Source organism: Stegostoma tigrinum, chromosome 4, assembly GCF_030684315.1.
Source record: "Stegostoma tigrinum isolate sSteTig4 chromosome 4, sSteTig4.hap1, whole genome shotgun sequence".
Taxonomy (NCBI): domain Eukaryota; kingdom Metazoa; phylum Chordata; class Chondrichthyes; order Orectolobiformes; family Stegostomatidae; genus Stegostoma; species Stegostoma tigrinum.
This window is the reverse complement of record NC_081357.1, coordinates 20,763,678-20,777,831: the sequence shown is the minus strand read 5'-3', so window position 1 is coordinate 20,777,831 and position 14,154 is coordinate 20,763,678. Positions and strand designations below refer to the sequence as shown.

At 42.8% G+C, this 14,154-nt stretch overlaps 1 long non-coding RNA gene across 1 annotated transcript; it reads left to right on the top strand.

Annotated features, from left to right (window-relative positions):
• Positions 1 to 7,915: 7,915 nt before the first annotated feature.
• Positions 7,916 to 12,225, top strand: LOC132209537 (uncharacterized). Its single transcript, XR_009445671.1, has 3 exons — positions 7,916 to 8,043; positions 10,099 to 10,221; positions 11,665 to 12,225. It is a non-coding gene; the product is annotated as an uncharacterized LOC132209537 (long non-coding RNA).
• Positions 12,226 to 14,154: the final 1,929 nt, after the last annotated feature.

Here is a 14,154-nt window from a genome sequence, read left to right as displayed (position 1 = left end):
CGGAGGATGATGCGTTGGATCCGGAGGTTGGTGGGGTGGTACGTGAGGACTAGGGTGATTCTTTTTTGGTTATTATTGCGAGTACGGGGTGTGAGGGATGAGTTGTGAGAAATGCGGGAGACACAGTCGAGGGCGTTCTCGACCACTGCAGGGGGCAAGATGCGGTCCCTGAAAAACGAGGACATCTGAGATGTACGGGAGTGGAGTGCCTCATCCTGGGAGCAGATGTGGCAGAGGCAATGGAATTGGGAATAGGGGATGGCATTTTTGCAGGAAGGTGGCTGGGAAGAGGTGTATTCTAGGTAGCTGTGGGAGTCGGTGGGCTTGAAATGGATATCAGTTTCTAGGTGGTTGCCCGAGATGAAGACAGCGAGGTCCAGGAATGGTGAGGGAGGTGTTAGAGATAGTCCAGGTGAACTTAAGTTTGGGGTGGAAGGTGTTGGTGAAGTCGATGAACTGTTCAAGCTCCACGTGGGAGCACGAGGCGTCGCCGATACAGTCATCGATGTAACGGAGGAAGAGGTGGGGTTTGGGGCCAGTGTAGATACAGAAGAGGGATTGTCCCACATAACCTACAAAGAAGCAGGCATTGCTTGGGCCCATGCGGGTGCCAATTTTAATTTTAACTTTAATAAAAGTTTAATTTAAGATGGAAGACATTGCAAACTCAAGATGCTTTTTTTCTTGACTCCTTAGTTTGTCTTTCCCACAGATTATTTGAGGTGTGACTCCAAGGTTTCTGAACCTTTTTGCCCAGAAACCATCTGTTAACCCAGGCGGTCAGGAGCTTTTGACCACACTCCTCTCGGAAAAGAAAGTCAGTCAAGAGCATTAAAGCAGCTTGGCGATCAATGGTACTTGTATGAAAAGGAGTATGAAGGCACAGCAAGCAAAAAACCAAAGTTTTAACTGCTAGTTGAATCATGACCATTGTCAGCACGGCAAGCCTCTGGTTACAAAACATTGGACTGATTCAGAACTCCTTTCATGAGCTGGAGCAGGCAATCAATGTTTTGTACAACTAACAACCACTGAATTGAACAAGCAGGTAGCATCCCCTTCAGAGCTGAAAATGGTACTGCAGGGCTAAGCTTGTTCTCAATGTAAAACAAAAAAAGTCACATTTTCAAATTTTGAAACAATTTCCATTAAACTTCAACAACGTACCCACATCATCCTAGTCAGCACTGCCCACGTCCAAGAATTAAGTGAAAGAATGAGGGTGGAGATGAGGAATAAATGCGAGACACCAAGACATGGAGGCAGGGAGAGAGATCATTGGTGAAGTTGCATTGGCCATAGACTGGAACTGAAAGAGGGCAATTCTACACAGTTGGACAATGGAGGACAGGATAGGTGTCAGACAAGAAGGGAGAAGCTGACAGTACCAAAACCTGCAGAGTGACTGAGCAAGTGATAACACACCAGTATCATTGTCAGAGAGGAGGTAATTGCAAAAAGAAAGACTCGCATTTATTTCGCGCTTTTCATGACCTCAAATGATTCTTCAAATGAATGTTAGGACAAGGTCAAGGGTAATTCAGTTGCAAAATTTATGGAAACAAATGGTTCCTGCTTACTGACTGAAAATAATCCATCAAGACCTTCCAACAACACATGGCTGGTTAATTCATGCTGGTCAAAAACAAAACTTCTGAAAGTTGGATTGATCATGATAATTTTAAAGATTATGGGACCTTGCTGCATATGAATTGGTTACCATATTTCCTCCTCCATTATAACAAGGTATACTCTTCACAAATGCTGCAAGGCACCATCTATTCAAAGGCTCGTTTTCTCTGTGGGAAACAAAGGTGTCCAGTTACTTTGAAACATGCAGTTTCTTTACATAGTGCGTCGTGATTGTAACAAGATCAGCCAGGTAGACCTCATAGGTTATGAGTTCCCTGGTCAAGGCTGTTAATCTGGCTGGAATAACGGCTTCAGTGGAGTTATTTCAAATGAAGATTTCAGAAGTTGGTTAATAAACAAGCAACCTGATTTACCGAAGATCAGGAGATTTATTAATTTGAGGGCAGCAGCTGGACAAAACCTGATGTCTGTCGTGTGAGAAGGAGGCAGTGGAATAATAGTAATATCATTGGACTAGTAACCCGGCCAGGGCCAGGGCCGGGGCCAGGAGTGGGGGAGCGGGGGCAGGCTAGTGCTACGGGGACATGGCAGCTGATGGAATTTAAGTTCAGTAATGATGGCAATGAAACTATCGCTGATTGTCACAAAAAAACAACCACCTCATTTGTTCAGAGATAATGGGAACTGCAGATGCTGGAGAATCCAAGATAACAAAGTGTGGAGCTGGATGAACACAGCAGGCCAAGCAGCATCTCAGGAGCACAAAAGCTGACGTTTCGGGCCTAGGCCCTTCATCAGAGAACTGATGAAGGGTCCAGGCCCGAAACGTCAGCTTTTGTGCTCCTGAGATGCTGCTTGGCCTGCTGTGTTCATCCAGCTCCACACTTTGTCACCTCATTCGTTCACATCCTTTGGGGACAGAAATCTTCCATCCTTACCTAGTCTGGCTGGCGTGTGGCTGACAGTTTGGTTCACAATTAATTGCCCACTAAATGGACAAGCAAGCCACTTGGTTTAAGGGCAACTGCAATAACTTGCCAGTTTTGAATAAAGACTGGCATCAAAATGGCTGAATTGTGAAAATGCAACTTAGATGGGTCAATCGAATTGAGGAGGTTTCTTTGAAATCAATAATATTCAAGTACAATGCACTTGCTAGTGATTTTTTTGGCCTTCAGTTCTTAGGTATGAGTTTAGTTTTAGTTCCCGAAACTGTTCTCACCAGTCTTTGCAACAAAAGATTGAAAGGTACTTGTGTCAAATTTAGGCAGACGGGTGTATTTGAAAACTCAAAATCCATTCACAAAAGGTTACTGAGAATTTGCATGGCTATACCAGCAGCTTTCTATGGGACAAGTTTACTCAGGAGTAAACTCAGGTCAATGTTCCCTTAGGATACCTCAACCATGATCTAACTGAACAGCTCAAGGGGCTGAATGGCCTACACTTGTTGGTTCCTAACCCTTTGCCCCTACTTGAATGTCTCAACATTAGGATGAATAAGACAATCATCTGCACCAACACAATGTACAAGAATAACTTTTATTGGGTTTTATCTTTGACCAAAATTGCCGTCTTTGTTCACAGTACTGATTTGTTATTAAACCTCATGTATGATCCAATATGACAAAAAGACACAATACACTATATCAAAGGGTCAGTCAGCGATCAACTTAAAGTGAAAACAAAATAATGAGAATGATTAAGCAATGACTTCTGGCGTTCACTAACATTTGCACACAAAGTTATAATTTAATATCAATAGTAAGCAATGATGTCTTTCCTTTCCCCACCTCCACAGTCAAAGATAATTCGAGTCATGAATATTTTAAACTACGCTCCTTTTTCTCACTTTCAGTCTCTGAGATGGGTAATGTAGAAAGATGACATAGAAAATTTGAGCAGAACACTATAACCCACTTCACCAACACGGAAGAAGGGTCCAGATTTTTTTGGGCACTATCTTCATAAGAATTCTCTCCTCCTTGACACCATGTTCAGAGCTGAGGCTACAACTCATGTTTGAATGCAGTTCAACAGGTTATCAGCAGCCTCCTGGCATCTCATGTGCTTTGCCAATTTTTAAAATGGATCCAAGGACTGGGTGACAATTTAACTCATCCACTTGTAGGCAATTAAAATTGGGACCACTAGGATGGAACTTTACAAATCCTGCAGATCCAATTTAGAGGTGGAAGGCTCACCTATTTTCCCTTCACCTGTCTGAAATTTTGCACAGTGGGGACAAGGGTTTAGGAGTGAAGAGAATCGAACAGGAGTTCCAAGTGCCTCGCCCCAAACCTCACCCCCAAACCAGATCATTCCACGTCTCTTTCAGCCTCCTTGCTGACTTCTTGAACTCAGCTCTAACCCCCTAACCAAGAGCCAGGAGCTTCATTCTCTGGAATGGTCAGATTGCCTATAGTCCCAACAGTGACTGTTTAGCCATTAGATTGGCTGGTAACTTTCGAAGGTGGGACCTCCTTTCGCATGATAGGGGCAGCATCTCTGTTTAATGTGATTAGCTCTGCTCCCAGCATTAAACTGTTGCAGGACAGCTATCGGCAACATGGGTGGTCTCCGCCAAAGTGACAAGGTTCCTGTAAACTTTATCAATTATCGCCCCACGGGCTATTATGATCCATGTAGGTGGAGGTGTGTGTGTGTGTGTGTGTGTGTGTGTGTGTGTGTGTGTGTGTGTGTGTGTGTGTGTGTGTGTGTGTGTGTATGTGTGCACGCACCTGTGTACGTGTATGTATGTGAGCATGTGAATAAGCGAGTGAGTATGACAGTGTGATAGCATGAGAGTGTGACAGCATGTGTGTGTGTGTGTGTGTGTGTGTGTGTGCACGTGTCTCTGTCTGTGTGTGTCTGCATGCATGGGTGTGTGTGTGCGCGCGCGCGCACGTGCATGTGTGAGTGAGGCATCTTGATCAGAATCAATCCTTGCCTTCACTAAACCCTCACATCAGAGTCATACACATTCCACCCAGAGACACTGGCGTGTAAAGTTCATGCTGAAAACTTCATCTGATTCCCCCCTCACTAGCTGGGCAGCACGCATCGTTGTAGCATTTCTGGTCTGCAAGCTTCACAGGGCACAACTGTTCTGGGATATGAAGTGCACACCTTACTTTTTTAAATGTAAATAACTTGAACGTAAGCGACTGATGTAATTAGAGAGGATATTTCTGAGGGCCCGCCCAATGAAAATGTATGGTTTGAAATTAGAAATAAGAAAGAGATGATCACCTTGATCGGATTGTACTATAGATCCCCAATAGTCAGAGGGAAACTGAGCAGCAAATATGTAGAGATCGCAGGTATATGTAAGAATAACAGGGCTGTAATAACATACGATTTTAACATTCCAAACATTGACCTGCACTACCATTGTGATAAAGGTTTGGATGGTGAGGGGATAACAAAGTATGGAACTGGATGAACACAGCAGGCAAAGCAGCATCTTAGGAGCACAAGAGCTCCTAAGATGCTGCTTGACCTGCTGTGTTCATCCAGCTCCACACTTTGTTATCCCGGATTCTCCAGCATCTGCAGTTCCCATTATCTTGGATGGTGGGGACTTTGTTAAATGTGTTCGAGAAAATTCTCTTAATCACTATATGAATGTTCTTATAAGAGAAAGAGCAAAATTCCCTGTCTTGGCAAATAAGACAGGCAAGTGACTGTAAGGGAACACTTCGGGACTAGTGATCATGATTCTATTAGTTTTAAAATAGTTATACAAAAAGATAAGCCGTTCATAAAAGTTAAAGCTCTTTAATGGAGCCAGGCAAATTTTAATGGTTTGAGACAAGAAATTTCACAAGTTCATTGGAGTAGACTGTTCATAGGTAAGTAACAATAACAAGTGGGAGGCTTTCAAATGTGTAATAACAAGAGTTCAGAGGTGTTATTTTGCTGTTAGAGTAAAAGGTAAGGGTGGTAAGGTTAGGGAATAATGCATGATATTGAGGTTATAGTCAAGAAGAAAAAAATGGCAACGAGGTGACTAGCACTGCTGCTTCATAGCTCCAGGGACCCAGGTTCAATTCCAGTCTTGAGCAGCAGTTTGTGTAGATTTTGCACATTTTACTTGTGTCTGTGCAGGTTTTCGCCGGGTTCTCCGGTTTCCTCCCACAGTCCAAAGATGTGCCGGCTGGGTGGAATGGCCATGATAAATTGCCCAAAGTGTTCAGGGATGAGTGGATATAGCTGGGTTATGGAGGGATGGGGCTGGGTGGGATGCTCTGAGAGTCGGTGTGGATTTGTTGGGCCGAAGGGCCTGTTTCCACACTGGATTCTAATAACAGTGAACTATCTATATAGACAACTGGGATCAAAGGTATCTCTTGAAAAGCATAAACAGTGCAGGGGCATTCTTAAGAGGAAAATCAGGAAGGCAAAGTGGGGTATAAGATAGTGTTGGCAGATAAGGTTAAGGATGATCCAAAAAATTTCTACATGTACATTAAGAGCAAAAGAGCAACTAGAGAGACAGTAGGGTCGATTAAAGATCAAAAAGGTCATCTTTGTATTGAACCTCGGGATATGAGAGATATCAAATGAATACGTGGCATCAGTTTCTACTGTATAGAAAGAAATGGAGGCGAGAATGCAGAGAAATAAATATTGATTTTTGTAGACTGTTTACATTACAAAAGAGGAAGCACTGAAGGTCTTAGAAAACATAAAGGTGGATAAATTTCCGGAACCTGATCAAGTGTATCTGATGACATTGTGGGAATTAGGGAGGAAATTGCAGGGTCTCTAACATAAATTTTTATATCATCTATAACCACATGTGAGATGCCCAAAAACTGGAGGGAGGCTAATATTGTGCCTTTATTTAAGAAAGGCTGATAAGGAGAAGCCTGGGAAATACAGACCTGTTAGCTTGACATTATTGGTTGGTGAGCTGTTGGATATGATTCTGAAAGATAGGAATTACATGCATCTGGGGAGGCACGGATGATTAGGGATGGTCACCATGGTTTTGTGTGAGGGAAATCATGTCTCACAAACTTGATTGAGTTTCTTGGAGAAGTCACCAAAAAGATTGATGAGGGCTGAGCAGCAGATGTTGTTTACGTGGACTTCAGTAAAACCTTTAATAGGGTTATGCATGGTAGACTAATTAGTAAAGTTAGATCACATGGGATTCAGGGTGACATTGCCAACTGGATATAAAATTGGCTTTAAAGTAGAAGGCAGAGGGTGGTATGGAGAGTTGTTTGTTGAACTGGAGGCCTGTAACCAGTGGTGTTCCACAGGGATTGGTACTGGGTCTACTTATATCATTTATTACATCAATGATTTGGATAAGAACATAGGCAGCATGGTTAGCAAGTCTGCACCAAAATTGGGGGTATAGTCGACAGTGAAGAAGGTTAACTTTACAAAGAGATCTTGAGCAGCTGGGACAATGGGCGGCAAAGTGGCAGATGGAGTTTAATTTGGATAAACGTGAGCTATTACATTTTGGTAAAAACAAGCAAGGACTGGGCTTACCACAACTAATAGTAGTGCCCTGGGTAGTGTATTAGAACAGAGACAGCTAGGGGTTCAGGTTTACAGTTCTTTGAAATTTGCATCACAGGTAAACAGGGTGGTTGAGAAGGCATTTAGCACGCTTGCCTTCATTGCTCAGGCCTTCCAGCATTGGAGTTGGGATGGCGTGTTGAGGTTGTGCGGGACGTTGGTGAGGCCCCTTCTGTCATACTGTGTGCAGCTCTGGTTGCCCTGTTACAGGAAGGATATTATTAAACTGGACAGGGTTCAGAAAAGATTTACCAGGATGTTGCCGGGAATGGAGTGTTTGAATTTTAAAAATAGGCTAGATAGGTTGGGGCCATTTTCACTGGAGCACAGGAGGTTGAGGGGTGACATTATAGAGGTTTATAAAATCATGAGGGGCATAGATAACGTTGACAGCAAAGGTCTTTTCCCTAAGATGGTGAGTTCTAAACTAGGAGGCATATTTTTAAGGCGAGAGGAGAAGGATTTAGAAAGGATATGAAGGGCAACTTTTGTTTACACAGAGAGTGGTTAGTATATGAAATGAACATGCAAGAGGAAGTGGTAAATGCAGGTACAGTTACAACATTTAAAAGACATTTGGGTAAGTACATGAATAGGAAATGTTTGGCAGGATATGTGACAACACAGGCAGGTGGGACTGGTTCAGTTTGGGAACTATGCATGGACTAGTTGGACCAAAGGCTCCGTTTCCATGCTGTATAAGTATGACTCTATCCCCAACGGACTAAGACCTGATCTTATCAAAGGCTTAAGATAATTATAGTTGCAGAAAGATCGGGTGAATCAGAGTACATGCGTCACTCAACAGAGGATTAGTGGTTCTGGCAGCAGACTGGAGACTTCAGATTAAACAGGACAGAGAATTTCAAGAGCGGGAGGACTGGCTGTGCTTAACTGCCTGTATAACAAGTAAGAAGATTGTAAATCAGTTAAACATATAGATGTTACACTGCATATCAAACAATACAAATAATTTACTTTTTCAGCACAGACACCAGGGTTCAAATAGCCTCCTTGTGCTATATGACTGCATTATTTGACAGACACGACGCAAGCAAGTAAATCATACTGTTAGAATTTCTACTTCTGTTGAATTTTGGTGCTCAGTCAGTTCAGGGATGGCAGTGAGGTTTTATAATAACAATAATTCAGTGCTGAATTTGGCAGATTCACGTTGAGGGCTAAATATTTCAGATTTCCAATAATCGTGATAAGAAATGGGAGGTGTTAGCCATTCAGTTTATCAAGGCTACACTGCCACTCTGTAAAATGAGTACTCTAAATACACTGGACCCATGACCCTCTACTCCCTTGTTAATCTAAAGTCAAACTCAGTCTTGAAATTGAGTAATCCAGCCTTCCCTGCTGTCTGTAAAAAGAGATTTTCAAACACAAATACCTGTCAGAAGACGTTTTGTCTTGTCTTATATGGGAGCCCTCTACATTTCAACTGCACCACTAGATCCAGGTTTCCCTACCAGGGTCTAACCAGCTCACCTCTTCCTCACAGAAAAACCCCACCACCTCTTGAATCAAACAGTGAACTTATTCTAAATTGTTTCTGAGCGATGAAAATATGAAACACCTGCAGAGAGAGGAACATAGTCATAGTTCCAAGTTAACAACCTTTCATTGGAAAGGAAAGTTCATAGGATCCCTACAATATGGAACTCCAAAGAGCATCCACCCTATCCCTACATTTCCCATGGCTAAACCCACTTATCCTACACACTACAGGACAACATAGCATGGTCAATCCACCCAGCCTGCACATCTTTGGACTGTGAGAGGAAACCAGCGCACACAGACACAGGGAGTATGTGCAAACTTCACTCAGGCAGTTGCCTAAGGCTGGACTTGAACCAGGGCCCCTGCTGTTATGAGGCAGCAGTGCTAGCCACTGAGCCACTGTGTCACCCACAAGGAGGAGCAGGTTTTCATCAGGTATGGAGACAGGGAAATGCATGGGGACAATGGTGGGGAAGGAGAAAAATAAATGTTCTGTGATAGGATAGGAAAAAGTAGAGATTAAATGACAAAAGGGTAGATGGTGCGAGCAAGGTAACGGCATTAGGACAAGTATTAAAATAAAACACCTCTGTGAAGAAAGTAGAAAATGGAAATAGCTGCACCCTCACCAACAGCTTCTGCCTATCTTGCTGATGCTGTATAACCAACAGACAAAGGGAATCATACCAGGCCAGTCCTCAGAAATACCCAGTGGATAGACTGGGGAGCCAGACTGGGTGGGCTGTGCAGGAAGGGAATGGTAGGGATATAGGGACTTCAGACTGACCACTTTCACTCCCCTCATGGGCCTACTCCTTCTTGCACGAGAAACATGGCCAACATACCTCATACCTCGCACTCCATCACTGACCCTCTGTTGAGATGGCTCTGTTGCTGATCTCTTCTGTGAGGGTATGGGGCTTGGGGAATGTCCCTCTCGGGAGCCAGGAATCCCAACGGCAGACAGGAAGATGCTAGATTGGACCTTAATCTCATGGGCCTTCCAAAAATGGCAGAAGAAGATCAACCAGCAGAGTTCTCTCAGCGGCCGGATGGCTATCCTGCTGCGACTAGTAAATGACTGGCCAGTTATAGAACAAAATCGAGAGGGGAGCCAAAGTCAATTGAAAAGGTCAAACCTTAATCACATCACTGAAAAATATCCAGAGGCAGACACCAAATAATTATAGCAAATAAATATCTGGAATAAAATTTGGAAGCACCAAATAACAACCTCCAGCATAAGGGGTGGGGTGAAATATCTTTTAATACTACCATAAATTAAAAAATGGCACACAAAAAAAAACAAACGCATTAGATAGAATTTTAAAGATGTTATCAACAGAGAACTACAAAAAAGTTACGATGAAGGTCTAATCCTTGCCTATATTCCAGTTACAATTTCAGTCAGTTCTAAAATCAACTAATCAATAAATTATCTCCATATGTCTCCAGGTTAAACAATGACTGAAGTCAGTAATGCTTTCTCAGTGCCTGTGCACTGCCCCAAAAGCCCTTGGTCAATTTTGGTGAAAGACGCTCAACGAAGACAGGAATGGGTGAAGACATTTTGTACAGGTAAATGTTGGTTATTTGAATGTATGTACAGAATTAGGTGCAGGACACAAGAGGCTGGTAATAGAGCTTCATACTTAATGATAATACGTCATTGGTATTGGATCATAATTGAGAGCTCACAAATGTGGAGTTCCAATCTAGCCAAGGTGAACAGCAAAGACAACAGAAAAGGAGAGTGCGAAGGTAGCAGACTCTAACTCACTGACTGCGTCCTGATTCCATTAGCAGCCTGCAGAATTCCAGAAACCCGGTACCTCACTCAGGCACAAAATGGGATGGTGCACAGGAGTCTTAGAAACAACAAAGGAGTAAGCAATTAGAAAAAACACCTATCAAATATCAATTCAGAATGAAAGCTGTGATCTAGTGTGCACCAATTCATCGATGACATGTGTCAAAACATAAAACCACTGTCACAGTTTCCATCAACTTTGTTAAATACATCACACGTGTAAAGAGGAAGACTTTTTTTTAAGGAGTTGTCACGTAATGTAAAATATTATCAAAGTCAGAAAAGCACATCTGTAGATCTCTAGTGTTTGAAAAGCTTTGAAAAGATAACTAATTATTGCCAGCTCAGAAGGTTTCCTGAATGTTGTGGCCAACATTGAATCCTCAACAATCAGATGAATTAGTCATTCAGATGCATTTATGGAACCTTGATGCATGCAAATTGGCTGTCACATCCACCTTCAGAAGAAGTGATCAGACTTCAAAAGTAATATATAGTGTTACAATGATGAGGTTTATATGGTTAGTATATTTTGGGATTGTGTCTTTAGGTGAAAGGAAGAGGGGTCATGTGACCTGTTCAGGCATCTGCTTGACAGTCAGCCTGGGTGGTTTGATTGTTATTAATTCAAAGGGGCCCAGATTATTTTACTGGGTTAAAAATACCAGATGCTCACACTTGGAGGCAATGGCAGCAGGCTGTGCACTAACAGTGAATAGACTATGGTCTCCAAAGGTGCAGAAAAATGCTGCCAGTCAGGTTGTTTACACCTTTGTTTTAAATTGCCTTACTTCCAAGATAAAAGGTTGAGGCAGAGGTGACGAGCAGTCTGCTTCAAAGCCAATAAAATGAACAACTTGTGAGGCCTTGGTGTTTTTTTAAGTGGAACAAAGAAACAGGCTGAATGGGTGGGACCAAGGTCCCACTGAGCCAGAATTTTCAGTTTTAGCTTTCAGTATCAATTGCTGCTGGTGTCTTGAAGCTGAATATGGAAGCTCTTATTCCCCTCTCTGTTACCGCTAAAAGCCGGGGTTCTCTTCCTGCTGCTAGAATTGCATGTGAGACAATCTGTTTTCCTGAATCTGCCTTTGCCTAGGGTGTGTTTATGGTATGTTGCTGTTTAGTAGTTTAAATAATCTATTTTTCTATTAAATTTTCCAACAATGTCAATCTTTTCTAATTCTTCTTTCTCTGTTGTCTTTTAACCATAGTGTATGAAGAAAGTGTGTTTTGCTTCACGACTGGCTGTTTAATGAATCAAATTGCATCTGGGACCCAATGCCGAGCGCTTGCCTTTCATATAAGAAAATGTTAGGGTCTAGGCTAGCTTCTTAAAGTATTTTGAGGGGCTTTGGTCTGTTCCATAACAGTATTCACTTTCTTTTCAAGTATATGTAAGCAAATGGGAGCATTTTGAAGTAATGATTTTTGAAGATGTTTACTGGTATTAAAGTGGCACACACATCTAACCATCTCAAGGTCTCAGAGACAATTTTAAATTAATTTGCCGAGATTAACTCATGAAGAATACTGCAGTCAAATTGTGACTTTGTGAGACTGCAGCATGTCTTCAGGATCAGGAAAACCAAGTTTTAAGAAATCACGTGCCACACTTGGGCAAGGGTAAAATGAGCCATTTGCTGATCTTTGCCTAATGACAAAGCAACGACACCGGGCTATTCATTTATTACACACTCAGTTAGGCTATCAACAATGACTTGACCATCATTGCTAAGAAATGGCCTCAGTTTGTAATATGTATTTCTGAAAAAAGCACAGCAATAATTTTTCTTAGATGATCGGTGTTATTAACTTGCTAATCTGGATCAACAGTGTTATCTTGAGCACATTAACTAAAACTAGTTGCTGGTACATTGGCTTTAAGAAAGCTCCAAGCACGGACATCAAGCTGCAAGGATCATCAAGGCCGACATTCAAGCAGAGTACCAAAGAAGCATTTTATTTTTAGAGCTGTTGACTTTTGAACAAGACATAAACAGCCGTTGATCTCCACTCCTAGGACATAAATCAGCCACAGCACTACCTGGAGAAGTCTTCCATATCCGGGCCAGTATTTATCTTTCAACTGGTATCATAAAGAGCAGATCATCTGGTCATTATAACATCATTGTTTGCAACAGTTTGCTGCGTGAGGGTTGGTTGTTGCTTTTCCTATGTAAAATCAACCACACTTTTCAAGAAAAATATTACATTAGGTTGATACTCAATGACATCCTCCACACTGAATCCCCCACTATCAACATCCTGGTGGTTACCAGAAATTGAACGAGACTAGCCACAGAAATACTGCAACTAGAAGAGAAATCCTGCAGTGAGAAACTCATTGTCTGACTCTTCAAAGCCTGTCCACCATCTACAAGGCACAAGTGATGGAGTGTGATGGAATGGTCCCCACTTGCCTGGATGAATGCAGCTCCAATGACACTAAAGGAGCTTGATGTTATCCAGGACGAAACAGCCCGCTTGACTGGCACAAGCATTCAATCCCTCCACCGCCGATGCTCAGTAGCAGCAGAGTCTACCAGCTACAAGATGTGCTACAAAAATTCACTAAGGTTCCTTAGACAGCACCTGCCAAACGCACAATACATATCATCTGTAAGAGCAAGGGCAGCAGATACATGAGAACATCACTCACTTGCAAGTTCCCCTTCAAGGCACTCCCCATCCTGACTTGGAAATATAAGTTCATTCAGTGTCACTGGGTCAAAATCTTCAAACTCTCCCTAACAACACTGTGCATCGATCGACACCAAATAGACTACAGCAGTTTCCAGAAGGCAGCTCACCATCACCCTCTCAACGGTGACACAGGGATAGGCAACAAATGCAGACTCAACCAGTGAAGTTCACATCCCAAGAATGAATTTTTTAAAAAGTAGCTGTAAGGCACTTTGGGATGTCCAATATTAGTGAAAGTTGTTACATAAATGCGAGTTTTCGTTTAATCATTTTTCTTCAGCTACCTTAATTTTTTTTGTCAGGACTTAGCTGGTATCAACAATCGACTTGAGATGGCCCACTAAGGCTATGCATTGTCATCTATCTTCAATGACAGAAAAATCCTACTTCAGATTAAGTGAGTGTCATGAAAGACATCTGCACAAACACCTGGACCTAGTTGTTAAAACTGCACACTTGAAGACTTAAGCAACTGAAAGAGAATCTTCCGACACTTCCGCAATCTGTAATCCAACCCCACCACCAAAGACATTTTTCCCTCCCCGCCCCTATTTGCTTTCCAGAGATACCACTCTCTCCGTGAGTCCCTTGTCTGCTCCACAATCCCGTCCAGCCCCACCACAGCTGGTACTTTTCCCTGCAACCGCAGGAAGTGCTAAACCTGCTCCTGCACCAACCCCTCATCCCCATCCCAGGCCCCAAGAAGACTTTCCACATCAAGCAGATGTTCACCTGCACATCCGCCAGTGTGGTAAACTGCATCCGCTGTACCCGTTGTGGCCTCCTCTACATCGGGGAAACCAAGCGGAGGCGTGGGGTCCGCTTTGCTGAACACCTATGCTCGGTTTGCAGTTGCGAACCATTTCAACTCCCCCTCCCATTCCTCACACTTGTCCATCCTGCAGTGCCACAATGATGCCACCTGGGGTTGTAGGAACAGCAACTCATATTCCGCTTGGAAACCCTGCAGCCCAATGGTATCAACGTGGATTTCACAA